The sequence below is a fragment of the Cebus imitator genome, unplaced genomic scaffold (genome assembly GCF_001604975.1).
Source record: "Cebus imitator isolate Cc_AM_T3 unplaced genomic scaffold, Cebus_imitator-1.0 Scaffold347, whole genome shotgun sequence".
In the NCBI taxonomy this organism is placed as follows: domain Eukaryota; kingdom Metazoa; phylum Chordata; class Mammalia; order Primates; family Cebidae; genus Cebus; species Cebus imitator.
The window spans coordinates 2,403,232-2,415,462 of NW_016107662.1; the positions used below are offsets into that span (position 1 = coordinate 2,403,232).

A 12,231-nucleotide genomic window follows, 5' to 3' on the forward strand; every position below is an offset into this window, starting at 1 on the left:
AAAAAAAAAAAAAAAGCCAAAAACATATTTTATCATTCTTGGAACTAGATGCTTACTAAAATCTCAAATTTTGAAAATATAATAAAAAATACTGAATATTTAAATTTCAGCTCCTCCACATCACCTAGCAGAGGGTTTTAAAGTAAGTGACCTGGCAGGGTGCAGTGGCTTGACCTGTAATGCCAACACTTTTGGAGGCCAAACTAGGAGGATCACTTGAGTTCAGGATATCAAGACCAGCCTGAACAGTACAGGGAGATTTCATTTCTACAGATAATTTTTTAAAAAATAGCTGGATGTGGTGGCACACATCTGTGGTTCTGCCTACTCTGGAGATTGAGGTAGGAGGGTCATCTGAGTGGGGGAGGTTGAGGCTGCAATGAGCTGTGATCACAGCACTGCACTCCAGCCTGGGCAACAGAGTGAGACCCAGTCCCTAAATAAATAAATAAAATAAATAAAAAGAAAATAAGTGATCCTCAGGAACTTTGGGAAAAAAATCCATGTCATAAAGAATAAAGGGCAAATCAGCTCAGTCATTCCAGGTGCTCAATGAGGAAGCCAAAAATACAAACACCCACACTCATTAGGTATTTATAAATTTACACTGAAGGGAAACTTCCAACATTTAATAAACCTTTAACTGTTCATGTGGCTTTTTATTACAGACAAATTAAGCTAAAAGTTACTGGTTTAACAATTTTCACCATTTTTGAAACAATAATAGATCAATTCCATATAATATTTTTATTTCTATTGTGTAAAGCTTAAGATTTCATACTACCTGGATATTTCTTTTTTATTGACTTGCCTCCTAGGCTTCCAAGTGACTACTATTTTTTCCTTTCTTATGAATTTATTTCCACCAAAAGACACACACACACACACACACACACACACACACACACACAGAGGCGTATTAAGTTAATAACTTCTCTACCATCTCATCATTAGTTAAAAAAATGTTGACAGTCCAAATTTTAGACATAATTAGCATGTTTATCAGCTCCATTCAATGATGATTTCCAAATTCTCTTCAGATTTTATCTTTCACTCTCACTATTTAGGGTGTTCTCCCAAGAAGCCTGTGCTTTAATAGATGGATAAAACCAACATTTATAGGAAAGCACAGTGAAGGCTACTGTTCTGTTAAAATCAGCTGCACGTGGAATCGTTATAGTAGGGTCTTGTTTTGTTCACTGCCACAGAAAGTTACCTCTAAAAACATATTACCATATTTAACTATAATACACAAGAAAACTTTTTCATGCCCAAAGGCAAGCATTTTACATCTATTTACTTTATTTACATTGCAAATTTTCAAATAAGGCACAAAATATGAGCCTACATTCAGTATCTCTCAGCATTCAATATGTGTTGTACAGCAAATATTTCAAGAGATGAATGCACCAGTGCGATTCTTATTTTTATGTCCTGCAGAAACGTTTGCAGTATAGAGCTACTTTTCATACGTAAGTTTTCTCTATGCAAATTTCCTATTAATGTTAATGCAAAGGACCAATAAAACTCATTTTGCATAAAGATAAATGAAGAAAGCAAAAATGCCTAGACAAGTAGTGTAAGCAGATTTTGTTCTCTAGAGAACATTCAGCAATATATAGGTATCACCATAATGGGAGGGAGTCCTATTGGAATCTAGTGGAAAGCAGTCAATAATACTGATAAACATCCTCCAATGCACAGCAAATCTTCCAAGGACAAAGAATTATCTGGTCCAATGTATCAATAGTGGCACCTGTTGAGAAATTCTGGGCCAGAGAGAAATAAAGTGTTCTCTAGGCCAATATAAATTGACCATAGTTACTATAATTTCCATGTTTCCTGCTTGAAAAATGAAAGCCTTCCATCACAGCAGTGTAACCCTGCAAGATGAATGAAATTCCTTTTTCTCATACTCAAAATCTCTACCTCCACTCTAATTCTCACCTCCTGGGGAGAGTTTTCCTTCTAAGTGCAGAAACTATGACTAATTATTACAGACAAGCATTGAATCTCCATTTATTAACTAACATTTTTCGCCCTGGCATTTTGAGTTATATGGTACATTGCCCTGTGTAAATGTTTAGCTTTGTTAATCACTTTCTTGTTTCTGAAAAGGAAGCCATTACATTATGAAATTACTGCTTCTTGTAAAAGTAGTCATTCTACTATCTATATAATTACTCTTCCTAATAAGACTTTTATTTCTATTTCATCTCTTTCTAAATTTTCTTTGTGATTGAAAATTAGTTGATAAAATACTAAAGCACAGTCCAATTTCTAAACAATAAAAGCGTTTGATGAAAATATACCTTTTATTGTGCCTTTCGAAAACTCTTACATTAGCTCTGGAAATGTTTTCTCTAGTGCACATTATGACCTTTTTACTTATTAGCCAAAAGATATTTCTAGGGTTCCTTGGCTAAAGGTGTCACTCAAAATTTAGTATGATTTTGTAAAATAAAGACAAACGTTGCTGTGAATTTATAATTTATCTAGCAATATGAAAATAGAAATTGGGAATAATGTATTTTTGTGTAACCTGATTTCAAGTTTCATTGAGTTATATCCTTCAGTGCTATTTGTGGAATATAGGCAGGTGATACCCAGCTGTACTTCCTGTCTGTGGCGATTCTAGGAAAGGCAGTTGGTGTGAAGCCTCATTATTTCAGCTATATTTGATTATAGATACCTTTACACCTGCAAACTCTGATGATATCTTCATATCAACTGTTACAGAGAAGTCTATAGAGTACCAAGAAAAAATATTTATGTTCATCCTCATTGTGATGATTTCCCCGTATGGTTTTTGGCTAAGAGAATTCAAGTTTCTCTATACCAAAATTAATTATATGATAGCAGTGTATATTTTTGGTATTATTATTTAAATTATGACAGCCATGGAGACAATTCAGATCTTGATGACATTCATCTGAATTTGGAGTCCATAAAATACAAATTAAGCCTGCCGACTGCCACATGATTCTGGTTTCTTTAAAAAAAAAATGATTATTTTTATTTCATTGAGATGTGTTCTCAACATTTTGAGACTGAAACATATGATCTGAAAAAATAACAGTTAGCTCTTAATTGTGGAAATAGAAAACACCTCAAGAATTGTTATTTCATCAAAATGTTCATCTTTACCTGAAAAGATGACCATATTTTAAACATCTGAATCAAAATACGCTTATTATTAGAAAGCTAATAAAATTATATTTCCTAAATACATCTAAGACTTGCATTGCTAATCTTAAGACAGTCTTGAAGGCTTTTGGAGCAATGACTTTTTGCTTTTTTAGTTTTCAAAAATCCTCATTTTCAATAACATCACCACACACATTTTTGTATGGTATTTAAAATATTAATCTGAGTGCTTATTTCCTTTAAAATTACTTTATTTCTTTAGAAAACTAGAAAGCCAGTTTAGGGGTATAATTTAAAGTTCAAAAGCCTTGCTTAACAAAAATATTTACTGGTGTATTTAATATGTTGGTTTTAAAAATATTATGTCTATTATACATTCAAGAACAAACTATATTTCTGTAGAATAAAGCTGATTGCCTCCAATAATAGAATCTAGCTGTTTATTGGCAATGCTTTTCCTCCCCACCTCACCACTGCCAATTTTTATGGGAATCCTTAGAAATGAGAAGATGAGGTTTTTTTTCCTTCATTTTTTTAAAAAGAATACAAAGCTGATAATAGAAAACAAAACCTTCTGATCTCCAGCAAAACTGATGAAATAGCTTACCTTCTTTTCTTCTGGGTAATCCCTTTGTTCTGGTTAAAACTACAGAACTGTAAGTAATAAATAACTGGAATGCAAAAAAAAAAGTGAAATAGGGATTGTACTGGTATCCAAAAATAATATTTATTTATGTACAGAATTTGGCTGGTTTATATATGTTATACATATACAGAAGTCAGAAGATTTATTTACCATCAAAGTAAGTTTTGCTATGTGAATAACACACTCAGGCAATTCAATACATATTCTTGCCTATGTTAAATGATGGATGGTTATATTTTACTGTGTATATGTTTTGACGATTATATTTCTTCTCAAACAGTCCTAACCAGTTTCTGAGAAAGTATTTTCTTGTCTAAATATATGGAAAACTATAATTAAGCCAATAGCACTTAGAGACAAGCTGAATGGCTTAGGACAGATTATTTTTTGTGCTTCATTTTCTTCATCTGAATATGAGGGTTGTATTATACAGTTTCTATATTTTCTACAAGCTCTGGGATTCTGTTAATTCTAATGAAAAATAAGAATAAAGACAAATTATAAATTGAATTCTCAAGATCCCAGTGAATATCACGCAAATTAGACAGGTACGTAAATTTGTCATTTTATTGGTGTCCCCGCTTCTATCAAAATTCATGCCTCAAACTACTTCATCTACAAATGTTCCTGACACCCGTAGAACACAACATGTTCAAAAATGAACTAGTGGATTGGACAGGCCCTTCTGGGATGCACTGCCTCCTTTCTAAACTTAATCTGATTCCTGGGGACATCCAGCACGGAGCAGTAGCCAGAGGCCAAGAAACTACAGTTGAAACAAAAGGGTAGGGAAAGAGGAATGAGAAGGAAGGTAAAATACGGAATGGTCAAAGAGATCAAATCAAGTGGAAAGTGTGGGGACACAGGAACGGAGCGAGGAATAGAAACTAACTGGGAAATGGATCCAGCAAGGGATCACCTACAGCACATCTTCAAAACTGGGGCCTGAGTCACTGTCAGATGCAGAGGTGTCTTCCTCCCAGACTCTGAGCTCCAGTAGCCACATCTTTAAATTGCCTGACTCCAATAGCTGATGTGGTTGCCACCACGAGAATAGAAATTATAGCTTTCAACCCTTCATTTTATCCGTCTTACCTATAATCCTCTAGTTCCAGTCTGTCTGACCACTTGACGAAGGTTTTCTCGGTTTTTGTTTTGTTTTGCTTCGTTTTTAACATTAGCTCAGCATTGGGGGAACACTTGAATACGTTTTACACACAGAGAACAGTAGACAGCCCTGGAAACCCTTGATGAGAAAAGATATATCCTGCTGGGAACATAAAATGGCACGCAGGGCACACACTAATGATTCTTGTAATTGAGATTGTCATGTGTCTTATTAAAAGCCATCATTTACCTGGAGGTCTTTTTTGAAAAAAATGCAAAGATGCTTTACAGATTTTACTTAAGAATGCTTCTCAAAGCCTTACTGATCTATTTTCATACGTATGTTGTTTAGTGAGGTCCTTCAAAGGGCTTCAAGGTTTACTTTTATATTTAAAAAGAGTGAAGATGAAAGCTATTATTTAAATACAGCATTGCATTCAGTGGCACCAAGATGCTTATTACAAGTGCTCTGATGAGACAGTCGAAGCGTCTCATGGAAGCCAGTCCCCTCTAATGTGTGTTTTGGTGTCCTGTCTGCTGGTTCGCCTAAGTGATGTGGCATACGTTTGATGAAAGGAGAGTAAATGACATCAATCATAAAAGACATCTACTAATGAGAGGAAGAAGAGGAAGAGAGAGAGATTGAAAAAAAGAAGAAGAAATTCTCTGCAATGGAGAGAGCAAAGCACTTTGACTGAACTAAAAGAAATGACGTACCTTAATCATGCCCTAATTTTAGGGCATGACCAACCAAGCTCCTCACTCTTCTTTGGAAACATGACATGCTTCTTCAACTTCTGTACAATTGTCATTGAAGATTTAAATCAATCTGCCTTCAGTTTCCATCATTCATTGTGGGTAATTTTGCCAGGATCTCTGTACAAAACAAAACAACACAAAAAGGCCATGCTGAGCAAATTAGCTGAAATTTATTTTTATCCTTTTATGGGGATGTTTTCCAGTTCAACAATCCATAGGGATCTGCCAACTTTTCACATTATAAATTTTCTCCTTTTTAGGGCTACTAATTTGGTCGCAGAAAACATTGTTTTCTGTTTTGTGTTTTTTCTCTCTATAAATAAGCTTTGTCAAAGAACCAGAGATTAGTGAGAAGATAAACTAGTTTTGGATATTTCTGGCATACTCATTGAATATAAGGTCTACTTTTTCTCTGAATGCATTTCCCATGAGTAAAAACATTTAAAACATTACATTAAATATTAACATAATTATTAATAAAATCCTAGATTTTATTCTCAAACATCTTATATAAATAAATTTGCTTTGTAATCATCCAATATCTCTAAAGAGACTAATTTTTCTACCTAATAATAATGATACAACTTTATTTTAATATCCTTCTTCTAGTATCTTAGTAAATTTTCAAATAAGAAAATATTAAAAGTGATTAAGCAGTGTGATTTTTTTTCCCCTTCAATTAGGCTAAACAAAGACAAGCAAATGTGTGTCTTTTCTCTTCCATATTGAAGTATAGAATCCTGATATTTTGTTTAAAAAAATACTGTAAGAGACTGCTTAGAATTTGTGTTTGATGACCTTCTTAGGTTAGTCATTACATATTCTCTCTTTAAGAATGTGTTTCTATTGCTTACATTTCAAAGGACTATCAGTATTTTCTTGAACATTTTCTATATTACAATATGTTTTCTTCCCATGATATTCTGCGTTGAAAGCTCTAGGGACTGCTGAGGAAGCTCGCTGAAGAGGTGTGAGTGACCCTGTTGGCTGAAACTGCATGAGAGTGTGTTGAACAGCTTCACATGTCATCCACTGCTATTCTTGCCTTCCAAGGCAGCGGCAGTGAGCTTGGCAGTGTGGGAAGGGGCATAATCTTGCCCGAATTTTCTGGCTGGATTTCTGGGTCACTCTGGTTTACACTGGCTCACTCAGCTATTATGTGTACATAAACTTAGTAGTGAAATGGCTAACAAAGGAAGGGTGAGTTAACATCAAACAATCATATAAATTAAATATAAATAAATAAAGCAGATATACTTTAAGGAATTAAAAGTCACAGAGTATCAGATTTGATTTTATGGCATGTGAAACATTCTGAAAAGTGAACAAATACACTAATCAACTGGTCTCTGGTATAGTGATTACATAGCTTTGGACTGATTTATTTTACTGAATTAACCAGGGACTTCCTGTACTAATTAATATGCTGAACTGAGGCTTAAAGGTTTTAAATGACAGCAAAAGTTTTGCACACTCCAACTCCACATATTAGCATTTTGTAGTCAGTGCCGGCTTTGTAGATTTAGCCCCAATTTTCTTCAGTGGGCAAAATTCTTCATATTATAGATAGGGAAACTGAGGCTTGAAAATGCACTAAGATTACAGAGCAGCTGAATAGGGCTAAAAAGTCCAAATTTCCAAACCAGTGCTCCCATTTGATAAACAAATAGATGAATACTTGCTTACATTATTTAATATCTCATATGAAATATTAGTTTTATTAATTAATGTTTTAAATACCTTGTTTAAACACTCTACAGTATTCTTCTTAGGTTGGAAATGATACCGAAAATGTATCCTGACATGAATATGGCTCTGAGATTTAAAGGGTTTGTATAAAACATTTAACAGACATAGGATTTACCTAATATTCTCTTTCCTTTCAATTTCCTTTCAATTATCTCTCATTAGATTATAAAGGAATTTCTTAGTCTCTTTTCTCTGTCTGATCCTCTTATTGACCAAAGAAATTTAAGAAATTCAGGAGCTTGGAAAGGGATGAGAGAGAACCAAGTGTGTTTTCAATTTTTAAAAGAATTGTTATAAAACTTTCTTTTTAAATTAAAACATCCCCAGTGCAATTTCTTGGTCTACAACTCCTGACAGCTACTATTAATTACACTTTCACCTGTTAAGAATCTAACACTTTCTAAAACATATTAAGCCAACTTTTCTGTAAGTATTTAGCCTATCTGTTAAGAACAGAATGATAGGGAATGAATTTGGGTGACTATGTAAGCAGGCAGGAAAAAAATCGTAATCTTCCTTAGTAAATGACAAACTTTCTTTGTCTCCCAGTCCTAGCCTTTGTACCTACACACTGCCTGGTGTGGTGTGGAGGCCGACCATACGGCCTGCACTGTTAGATGCCAGAAGAAGGGACTGCAGAAGCCAAGGCCCTGGGCACACAAGCTAAAACTTGCATGCTTGGCAAGGCTCAGATGCCAACGTTTGAATCTCTAATAAACCACTCGCTGCCTCTCCAGTAATGATACCCTGGGGCTGCTGGGAGGGGATTCTTTTTATAGGAAACATACTCATAAGGATTTAATATTATCTTTCAGAACCCTCTGATTTAATGGTTTATTTAAAAAAAAAAAAACTTCTCCCCTTTATTTTGTAGACCCTATGATGTGAGGCAGTGCTAATTCCTAATCCAACAGTAGTATATAATCAACATCTCTCGACTGGGCTCAAGATTCCTTTTCCTTTTTAGCCGTGTGCTTAAAAAAATAAAATATCTTGCCACTGAATGTCTTTTTACAGACTGAAAAGACTTTTAGGTTAAACAACATTTGTTAGGCTTTGATGCAATCAAATGCAATTTCAATCTTGAATTATTCAGCCCTGCCTCTCTGAAATTGCACATATGTGTCAGCTTTCAATTTTTCTCACTAGTGTTTTACACATGAAATCTATTTTCACTGAGAAAATGGAATCTTTGTGTCTTTGTCTGTAGGAGCGCTGCTTTCAGGCATGTTCTGGCAGGGGCTTTGACTGTCTAGGCACTGGGGGAGGGGCCTGGCAGTCATTTGTCAGCTTTTCTTGCATCTGTAATTTCTGGCCACTCAGCAGTATTAGAAGGTCTTAGAAGGGGGTGAGCAGGGTGTGGGGAAGAGCTTGTCATTGATGAAAGCAAACCCCGAATAACTGCCCAATGTTAATAACCAAAGAGAGAAGGGAGAGTCTGAAAAACTTTTATTGTGCTTTAATGAAAAAGATTTTTTGGAAATGGCTAATTTACAAAATTGCACATAGTAACATTTTCAGATCTCAGTTTAGAAAGCCCCTGTCCATATTGTGTTACTGATTTCATTGCTTTTAGCTTGGCAAGGGCTCATGAAACTATTTTAATTTTCCACCAGTGGCTTCTGGTTATTTCTGCTCTTATTTCCTCGTAACAAAACTGACAGCCCAATTAAACATCTGCATTTTTTAAACTGAATTTCCCCCATAACTATTTTGCTTTTCTTCTAAAACTTCCAGATGTTTTGGTTCCTTTATGATTTTAATACATGCAAGTATATTTGTTACCATTTCAAAGAGAGAGAGAGAGACAGTGCTAGAGGGACTGACCAGATGTTTCCATATGAAAAGCTTTGTAATACACCAATAATCGGGTCAGTATTTTTGTCTTTTTATGAGTATATTTACATTAGAATACATCTCATTGTCTTTCAGCACTTTACAATTTGAGTTGATCTATGCAACTTATTTTTGTGGGCCATTAGATTTCAGGATTCACATTGTAATCTGTTCATTAATTCTTGTGACAAATGAAGAAAGTAACCAATGTTGTTACTCAGTATCTAGTAACAGGGATAGAAGCTGCTGTGATTTGTTTCTTATTATTTGCCTTGTTTTTTCTTATGGGAGATAAGAAGTTGTAAGTTACGTGAAGCAACAATGTATTTAAATTCAGTTTCTAGATTTGTACAAACATTGACGGAATCATCAATATCTTGCCTTGAAGTGTCTGGACAAGAGTTAAGAGTCTCTTCTATATTTCAGGAAAACCTGTTTCCCATAATTAATAACAGGAAGTCTAGTAAACAGACTTTTGCTGACAAATGAAACTGAAACAGTAACATATACACAGAAACATGGGAAAAGAAAACAATGCAACATTGTATGCTTATTCCAGAAGAGTAGCTCAGTTCAGATATACTCATGCAATACTCACATAAAAACCCAAAGTAAAGGATTATTAATTATATATTTCTGACCATTTAAACACCTGCTAGCAGAGTACATTCACTTATCCTCCCACTACTTAGTATTTGAAAGTCATCTCTGGCTATTTAGGCATTTAACATTTAGGCAGAAAATCATTATTTCCTGGAACATAGATTTTCCACATTATCAAGTAAACATGAAGAAAGACAACTGTAAAAAAAAATTATTATAAAAGTTTAAAAGTCCATTCTTGCTACATATTCCTGGAAATGAAATGGGAACGCATAATAAGGTAATTTTGGTGTAAGTTTTTCGGTTTTTTTTTTTTTTTTTTTTGTGAGAGAGGAACGTATATCCAACTTGGGGAGGGTATATATTTATGAAGTCTCAGGCACACTAAACCCAACAGTCATTAATTAGACAGTTCACTGTGCAACTTGACCCACTCGTGCTTAAAGCTCTGGACAACGCTTCCACTGGTAGTAATTCGTCTTTATCTTCCAATTGTATCATAGAATGGGAACTCTCTGATCCCAATATTGATCTTGAAAGTAGCAAACTGAAGTTATATGTGGTGTCCCTGCTTAGAAACATTGAGTTTGGGTTTAAAATTTAGTTTTTTTTGTTTTGTTTTAAAAAAAATGGAATCAGCTGTTTAATTTACAGTTAACTATTAGGAATGAACTGCTTGATTCTTAAGTGATTTTTTAAAAATTACATGTTAAAGGTAATTATGTGAGAATGGTTAGATGTTAGAAAAAGCTTAATCAGATATTTATTTCTATTTATTTTAAGATGAATAAGAGAATAAGCCATGAAGGGGAAAATAAGGAAATGCTTTTGTTTTATGCTGTGTTATACTGCACATTAAAGGATGTATTTTGACCATTCAAGAGTAATAGAAAGACCTCAACTGTGTTACAAACGTAGAATTACTTGCCTTCCTTGTAGGCTCTTATAAGTAATATCTTAGCACTAGGAAAATGAGGATAGAAAGTGCCCTGGGTGGCAAGGGCAGCAGTTTGTGACATGGATAATATACATTCATATAACTGACTTAGAAACTGAAAACCAAATTTATTTTTTTCTTAACCATATCTGCAGTGGATATAAACTTGAGTCAGGGAAGTGACGCTCAAAACTCCATAGGTCCAGTTACAAATAAATAACACTTGTTTCATATTTGATATTTACCTGAGTGAAAAAGAAGTACCTATGACACACTTAACTCCAGAATCTTGTATTTAATGTGGAAGTTGGAATCAACCAAATAAACACCTTAAATTTAAAGGAACAGTTCAGTTGGAAAAATTATCAGAGTAGACCTTTGCTAATTGCAAGAGAAAGTAAAGTATTCACTTGTTTGTAAAATTTCAGCGCGTTTGTAGGTAAGCAAGAACAACATGCAAAAATGTAAGGTGACTAAAGTGTACCTATTTGAAGATTTATTCAGTATAGGACAGACTCTATATGCTGTTTCTTTAGGTATATATCAGTTTTTAGGAGAAGCTTTTTGGGGAAAGAAAGTGCTAATGAATCCTAAATCATAATAAATGACAATAGAGCTGTCTTTTGTTAAGTCCCCATAGAAAGAAAAATAAAACCAATTAGGTTTCTTACTAGAATTATGCTATTTGCAAATTGATGCTTTGGAAATATAAAATATCCTTCCAAAAATATTAGATAAAAGTCTTCTTGGTAGACTTTTAAATATAAACTAATGTTGAATTGATAATCATAAATTTATAGGAAAACAAGGAGGACACCCAAATTTTAAAATAATGATTTTCACAGTCAGACTCGTTATCATACTCCCATTTCACAATGTTTAAAGCTATTCTGGGAAATGGTTTATCATAAAGACCATGTACGTGACACGACTTACACTGTTTAGTGGTATGATCCCAGAGCCATCTAAAATCTGGTTACACTTATTTCTCAGATAGGTTGAGTAGAATTCCCAATACCTGCCAGGGATTATATTCAACCTAACCTACCTGAGAAATAAGGTAGGTTTCTCCTGTCTCTGGCTCCATCAGAGCACAATGTACTAGTCTTCAGGAAAAAAATTGGTGTATGTATTTCAGAGAACAATGAGCTCTGTGTGTAATTGTCAGAGAATCAGTAAATCATCTTGCTTGTGTAGGAAAGTACTAACTAAAATTTCATTTCTTGAAAATGAGATCTGGAAGAAAAAGTATTATTGATCTCAGCATTATACATGCCACTGGACATGGACAAAGATTTTAATGAAAGGGCTAAAATATATAAAGCAAAGTTCCAAGTTAGACTTGTGCAAATGTTCTCATAGTAAGATCTTTTGGTTCAAGTGGTTTGTGTATGGTGTATAAATTTCATTCTTGTTTGCTCTTCTTATAAACACATAATTGGTAATT

At 34.1% G+C, this 12,231-nt stretch overlaps 1 long non-coding RNA gene across 1 annotated transcript in view; it reads right to left on the minus strand.

Annotated features, from left to right (window-relative positions):
• The window catches only part of LOC108287572, a 50,106-nt gene that overhangs the window by 6,710 nt on the left and 31,165 nt on the right, over window positions 1–12,231 (minus strand). The window contains exon 2 of the long non-coding RNA XR_001818388.2: window positions 1–5,776. This exon is cut by the window's left edge and continues 6,710 nt beyond it. This is a non-coding gene — a long non-coding RNA (uncharacterized LOC108287572). The remainder of the gene's footprint in view (window positions 5,777–12,231) is intronic.